Source organism: Muntiacus reevesi, chromosome 18 (assembly GCF_963930625.1).
Source record: "Muntiacus reevesi chromosome 18, mMunRee1.1, whole genome shotgun sequence".
In the NCBI taxonomy this organism is placed as follows: domain Eukaryota; kingdom Metazoa; phylum Chordata; class Mammalia; order Artiodactyla; family Cervidae; genus Muntiacus; species Muntiacus reevesi.
This window is the reverse complement of record NC_089266.1, coordinates 52,246,399-52,254,166: the sequence shown is the minus strand read 5'-3', so window position 1 is coordinate 52,254,166 and position 7,768 is coordinate 52,246,399.

The window sequence follows — 7,768 nt, the reverse complement described above, 5'->3', positions numbered from 1 at the left end:
ACCCCCAAAGTAGCAAACTTTGATTTGTTGTACATAATCTGTAGTTTTGGATTACTTTTACTTTGATTTCTTAAAATGAAGTCAAATGTTATCAAAGATTGAAATGATGGCCTTGGCACACATGGCATTTAGGAATAAAGACTTCCCGTGTGGGAGGCTCCAGTAGCGTGACTGATAATTTGTCTAAGTATAGAATTCAAGTCCAAGTTTCTTTCTCTTCAATATTTGGAAGATTTGTTGCTGCTCAGTCACTATGCTGTGCCTGACTCTTTGCCATCCCATGGACTGCAGCACACCAATACTTGGAAGATATTGCTCTTTTATCTTTATGCATCTAATATTGCAGTTAAGTTCTCTGTCACAAGTAGACTTCCAGCTCCTGAAATTCTGCTAACCCTGATTTCAGGCAAAGCAGAATTACCATGGGTTACAGGATCCATCAGCCAAACTTGACCATGGAGATGTCATGGAAGTGAAGTTGTTGTAGAGCAAGAAAAGAACAAGAGCTGTGGGAAACCCCCAGGGAGACAGAAGGATCCTGGAACCTGGTGGGGAAGGCAGAGAGCAGATGAGGCCAGGACCAGGCGTGTCCAGCAGGGGGTGGGACTAAGGAGAACTTTCTAGTTATGTCCTCCTCTCTGCAGGCAAGAAAAAGCCCCTCGCGGCCAACAGATTTGTGTGAGAGAGGGCGTTACACAGTGGTGATGGATCCTGGTTACATTCAGAAACAAGAGGTCCTTTCCTCTGCCCTGAGGACCAGAGTTCTATGACCCAAGGGGAGGTTCTTACCTTAATGGAGAAACAGAGACTCCCTAATGGGTAAGGACCCATGGCTGAGGGCAGGTAGGAAACAGAGAATGGATCAGCCCAGATGTTAACACCAGAATCTCTCTTGGGCGTGAGTCTCCCGCCATCACCACTTCTCTTTACCCAGTACACACTCCTCAATTCAGCATAAGAGGCTCAGCCTAGAGAGTAGGTTTTCATCCTCCTCCCAGCTCATGACCACGTAGAATTTATCCCAGGAAAAGTAAAGTTGATTTAACACTTCAAAATCAATCAGTGAGATTTGCCACAACTAAGAAAAATGGTGCGATCTCTCATTAGATGCCAAAAGAGCGCCTGACAAAATCCAACATCCATTAGTGATCCTTTAAAAACAAAACTTCTCTGCAGATGTGAGAAAAGAGACCTGTCCTACACACTGCTGGGGAGTGGAGGGGAGGGTGGATGTAAATTGGTGCCACCATGATAGAAAACAGTATAGAGGTTCCTTAAGAAACTAAAATAAATAGGAAATTCCCTGGCCATCCAGCGGTTAGGACTCGGTGTTTTCACTGTCTGGCCTGGTTCAGTCCCTGGTCTACGAGTCTAGCAAGCTGCATGGCCTGGCCAAAAGAAACCTAAAAATAGAGTTGCCATATGATCTAGTAATACCTAGGCATACATCCAGAGAAAACTATGATTCAAAAAGATACATGCAGGACTTCCCTGGTGGTCCAGGGGTTAAGAATCTGCCTGCCAGTGGGGTTCAACCCCTGGCCCAGGAAGATTCCACAGGTATAGATCAACTAAGTCCATGCACCACAGTCACTGAAGCCCACACTCTCTAGAGCCTGGCTCCCCAACAGGACACGCCACGGCAATGAGAAGCCTGTGCACTAAAATGAAGAGTAACCCCTTGATCACCACAACTAGAGAAACCCCATGTGCAGCAACAAATATCCAGCACAAGCAAAATTAAATAAATAATAAAAAAAGAAAAGTAGAATAATAAAAAATTGGAACAAATAAAATTTTAAAAAGATATGTGCACCCCAATGTTCATAGCAGCACTTTTTACAATAGTCAAGACAAAAAAAACCCTAAATGTCCATAGACAAGTGAATGGATAAAGATATGATATGTATACAGAAAGGAATATTACTCAGCCATGAAAAAGCAATGAAATACTGTCACTGGCAGCAACCTGGGTAGACCAAGAGATTATTATGCTAAGCTTGAAGTAAATCAGACAGAGACAGACAAGTATATGATATCACTTGCATGTGGAATGTAAAATATGATACAAATGAATTTATTTGCAAAACAGAAACAGACTCACACACATAGAAAACAAATTCATGGTTACCAGAGGGGAGAATATGAGGAGGGAAAAATTAGGAGTTTGGGATTAGCAAATGCAAGCTACTATATATAAAATAGATAAACAACAAGTTCTTACCGTGTAGTACAGGGAACTGTATTCAACATCTTCTAATAAGTCATTATGGAAAAGAGCTTGAGAAAGAATATATATATTAAACAATAAAAATAAATTAATTAAGACTGATTCTCTCCATTTTTAATTAATTAATTTTTGAAGTATAGCAGATTTACAATGCTGTGTTAGTTTCTGGTGTACAACACAGTGATTCAGTTATATATCTTGTTTTCAGATTCTCTTCCCTTATAGGTTATTACAAAATATTGGGTGTAGTTTCCTTTGCTATACAGTAGGTCATTATTCGTTATCTATTTCATATGTAATAGTGTGTATATGTTAATCCCAAACTCCTATTTTATGCCTCCCGTTGGGCTTCCCTCGTCTCTCAGTTCGTAAAGAATCTGCCTGCAATGCAGGAGACCCAGGTTCGATCCCTGGGTCGGGAAGATCCCCTGAAGAAGAAAATGGCAACCCACTCTAGCATTCTTCCCTGGAGAAACCCATGGACAGAGGAGCCTCATAGGCTAAAGTCCATGGGGTTGCAAGAGTCAGACACGACTTAGTGACTAAACCACCACCACCCACTTCCCCTTTGGTGACCATACCTTTTTTTCTGTGTTTGAGCCTGTTTCTATTTTGCAGGTAAGTTCATTTGTATCATTTTTTAACTTCCAAATGTAAGTGATATAAGTAGGCCTGGTTGGCTTACTTCACTTAATGTGATAATCTCTAGGCCCATCCATGTTGCTGCAAATGGCATTCTTTCATTCTTTTTTAGGGCTGAGTAATATTCCTCTGTGTGTGTGTGTGTGTGTGTGTGTGTGTGTGCATTTTCTTTATACTTTTCTCTGTCGATAGGCATTTAGGATGCTTCTATGTCTTGGCTATTGTAAATAGTGCTGAAATGAACATTGGGGTGCATGTATCTTTTTGAATTATGGTTTTCTTTGGATCTGTGCCCCAGGAGTGGGATTGCAGAATTATACGGTAACTCTATTTTAGTTTTTTAAATTGATTTGTTTGTTTATTTCTATGGACGCACTGTTGCACTTGGTCTTTCTCTGTTTACGGAAAGTGGGCCTACTCTTTGTTGTGGTGTGTGGGTTTCTCATTGCGGAGGCTTTCCTTGTCCTGGGGCACGAGCTCTGGAGCTTGCAGGCTTCAGTAGTTGTGATGCATAGGCTTAGTTGCTCCATGTCATGTGGAATCTTCCAGGGCCAAGGATCGAATCCATGTCCCCTGCACTGACAGGCGGATTCTTAACCACTGGACCACCATGGTAGTCCTATTTTCTGTTTTTTAGGGAACCTACTCCATACTGTTCTCCTTAGTGACTGCACCAATTTACATTCACACCAATGATGTAGAAGGGTTTTTTTTCTCCATTCCCTCTCCAGCATTGGTCATTTGTAGATTTTTTGATGATGGCCATTCTGATGGGTGTGGGCTGATACTTCATTACAGTTGTGATTTAATGCAGATTCTCTTTAAAATAAAACAAAACAAAAAACACTTCTCTGCAAATGAGGGATAGAAGAGAACTTCCTCAAACCAGACAAAGGGCCTCTACCAAAAAACCCTATCGCTAACATCATAATGGTGAAAGACTGAAGGCTTTCTCCTAAGACCAGAAACAAAGCAAGTGTGTCCTCTTCCTGTATTTCTATTAAGCGTTGTACTATCAGTGCAGTGAGGCAAGCAAAAGAAATTAAATGCATCAAAATGTGAAAGGGAGAAAGGAAACTGTCTTTGTGCATATACAAGTATGGTCACATGTGTAGAGGATTCTAAGGAATCTATAAAACAATTGCTAGAACTAATAAGTGGGTTTAATAAGGTTGCAGCATGCAAGCCCAAAACACAAAAACCACCTGTGTTTCTGTTTTCTAACAACAAAGCATCAGAAATTGGAATTTAAAGTAATAGTGCCATTTATAATTGGATCAAAAATATCAAATAATTATGGATAAATCTGACAAAGATGTACACAATCTGTACTGAAAACTACAAAACATGGCCAAGAGACATTAAAGACATATGTAAACAGAGAGATAGGCTTTGTTCATAGGTTCACATGATTCAAATGTCAGTTCTTCCCAAATTGATCTCTGTGTTGTCTCGTGTTCTTGCCTTAGTAGTTGAGAGTCCCTGTAAAGCATCTGGGTGGGTACTGTTACTGACTTGGAGGGTTTCAGTAAGAGAGGGAAGTGGGAACACTGTGCTCACGTTGGTGGCGCCTTCCCTGGGCAATGATGCTTCTGGTTTCTGCCAGGGTTCTGCCAGCCATTTACCATCTGGTCTCTGGTCCAAGCTGCCACTCCCACTGTTTTCATCTAAAGGCAGCCATCCTCACCTTTGCCCCTTAGCCCATGGAGAGGAGAATGTGCAGCCATCAGCCTGGAGGCTCCCCACGTGGAATCCCAGCTAATCATGCTGTCACGGCCCCTGTGGCCGTTCGGCTGTTGGTGCCTCCTCTAGGCGCAGAGCTGTGCAGAAGCCTCCCGAGCTCTGCTTTGAGATTTCTGAATGTGATTTCTCATCTGTTTTCTTTTCTTCTTGTAAGACTGGGTGACTGATTTATCTGTGCCCAGTCTTGGTTGTGGCATGCGGGATCTTGTTCTTTGACCAGGGATCAAACCCAGGCCCCCTACATTGGGAGCTTGGAGTCTTAGCCACTGGACCACCAGGGAAGTCCTCCCATCTGCTTTTTGTCTTTTCTGAAATCCTGCTGTTTCTCATCTAGTGGCAGTCTCCCTTCTTCAAATGGAGCTATGTATGTTGTTTATTTGGGTGTTTGGCTGGGTTTTATTACCTCTCTTATTCCTATGAATTTGGTCCAGGAGAACCAAGATTGTGGTATGCAATCAGTTCAGTCCACCACCTTGAAACTGGTGCTTTCTCTCCTCCTGTCTCTGCACCCTCTTCCCAGGTCTCTTTCTTCCTCCAGGATCCTGACCCAGCTCTCAACACCTGACCCGGTGATCAGGAAGTCAGGAAGCCCCCAAACCTTCCTGAGAAAACAATTCCAGAGCTGCTTGATCTTCTTGGTGTTCATTAGTTTTACCCCTGGTCACCCTCAGATGTTAACTTTTGGATTCTAAAGTGGAGTCCAAAGTCGACCATGGCCCACCCCTCAGGAGTCCTTCATCCCAGGTAGACCCCAGCATGGGTTTTGTGAAAATAGACTTTATTATAATAAAATGTCTTTTTAAACAAATGCCCCCACCATTCCACACCCCTGGAGACCAAGGTGGGGGTGGGAGTTCAAACAACCTCCCACCACAGCAATGGAAACATGCAGAGACACTCACCCAGCCGGAGTGTGAGGAGAGGGGTGCTAAGAGGAGGGGGGACAAACCCCCACCCCACTCTGAACAGGGAATGTATGAAAATAGTTGCATAAATCTGTCCTCTCCCCCAGCCCCCAGACTCTAACAGGGGCCAGAGGAAAACGATGCAAAAGAGAAGTTGAATCCGATGAGCAAAATAAGGCAAACTCAACTCCTGCTTTCTGCCCACCGGCCCCAGGTCCTGGGTCTCGGCCAGGAGGTGGCTGGCAGGGGGTTGCGGAGGGGCGCTATGGGGTGGGGTCAGGCCCGCTTTGGCTTGGCCTTTCTCCTTCCCGGGCCTGTGTGGTGGAAGCGAGAGGGAGGAAGCTGGGCTGAGGCACTGAGTATGTACATCTATATACACAGACCGCCCCTGGGATGGGGGGCTCGGCAGAATCCAGTGCAAACTTTCCTTCAGGGAGGGAAGACATGAAGAGGATGGCCAGCGCCATCAGAGGAAATAGCATCTCCCCGAGTTAGGCGTGTGGAGGCCAAGAGGTGACTAGCACAGCGCGGTGGACACCAGGAGCAGATGGGTGAACCAGGAGGGACAAGTCTGTGTCCCCAGCCGGCTCTGTGACCAGGTGCTCAGCCCCTGGACTTGTCCCCGTGCAGGGGCTCAGGGTGCCTGCCTGTAAGAAGACGATGCCCATCCGAAGGACCAGCCGCTCCTCTAGCTCTGACCTTCACTGAGTCTGAGTCCTGTCCCAGCGCCACGGCGCTCACTTGGGAGAACCAGAGTCCAGGACCTTCCCCACACAGCTGGGGCCTTGGGGACCACAGCATCACTCCTTCTTCCCTGAGCCCAGTTTCCTGAGGAGCTGCTTCCCCTTGGAGAGGAGAACCCACACCTTCCTGCTTGGGCCCTGTGGCAACCCCAGTTCAACCTCGGGGAAGCAGCGAGGGCCAGGAGCACAGGGCCAGCCTGGGGGTGCTGGGGACCCCTGGGTTGAGCTGACCCAGTCCTAGAAAGTGAGAAAAAAGGAGCAAGGTCAAGGCCTGACCCCCACCTCACCCTGCCTCCTCTACCGCATGGCCTCAGGAGCCCACAGCCCCCAGGTCATCACAGAAGCATGGGTGTGAACCAGAATCCACGGTCCGGCCACCGCCCCATAGAGCACCAGAAGGGCATGATGATGGGGGCACGGAGCTGGGAGTTAGAAGGCACAGACGAGGAGGCTCAGTTCTGCTTTTGTTCTTGGAGGGAGGCGAGCCCCTCCCCTCCTCTGGGTCTCTCTGGAGGATGCTGGGCTGATGGAGCTCAAGAGCCCTTGGACTTGACCCTTGGGATGGGTGCTCCAACACCTCCCCCCACCCCATCATCCCCTCCCAGCCAACAGGAGAGCAAGGACAGGGATGCTGGAAGGAGCCAGACACTCCAGGGAAGGTGGCTCCTGCACCACCACACAGACAAGGAGCAGGCCCACGTGGTGAGTGAGGGCCTTCAGGGAGGGGAGAAGTGCCCACTCCATGGGGGGAAGATGGAGACTCTTCCTTGGATGGCCCCAGAGAGGGCTGCAGGGAGGCAGGGCCAGAGGCACTCACACTCACCACGAGCTCTCTCCAGAGAGAGCTGCTCCCCACCCGCCCCGCCAGCCCGGCTCTGCCCTTAGCACATCCCCTCTGCAGAATCTCCTTGTTCTCTGAGCCACCATGAGTGGCTCCCTCTGCCACACCCCCACCCAGACTGTGCTGTCAGTGGCCTAAAAACAGGGACCGGACAAACAAGAGAGCCACAAGGAAGCCTCCCCCCACCCGCTGAATCCCCACGTCCCCTCTGTGACCTCCTGGGCCTGGTACAGCCCTCAGGTCCTGCCAGTTCTCCACCCCCGCCCCCTACTCCTTCCTCAGACCCCTGCTTCCACCAGGGCCTGGTGGTCTACTGGCAGAACCAATCACAGAACCAGGTGCCGGGTGTCCAGCCTGGCCTGGGGCCTGCCTCCACCTAAGGCCCTGGTGATCTGGCAGGGCTGCCCACAAAGAGGTCTGCTGGCACCCAGAGGGGGCTTCCCAGGTGATGCAAGGGCTAAAGAACCCGCCTGCCAACGCAGGAGATATGAGACGTGGATTCGATCCCTGGGGTCGGGAAGATCTCCTGGAGGAGGGCAGCACCCAGAGGTCAAAGAGTCTCTTTCCAACTAGTCAGGGCTGATGGCTGGCCGGGGTGGGGAGGAGATCGGAGGCCCTTACCACTCCCGCCCAGAGGTCCCAGGAGACACACGGGAGAGGCCCC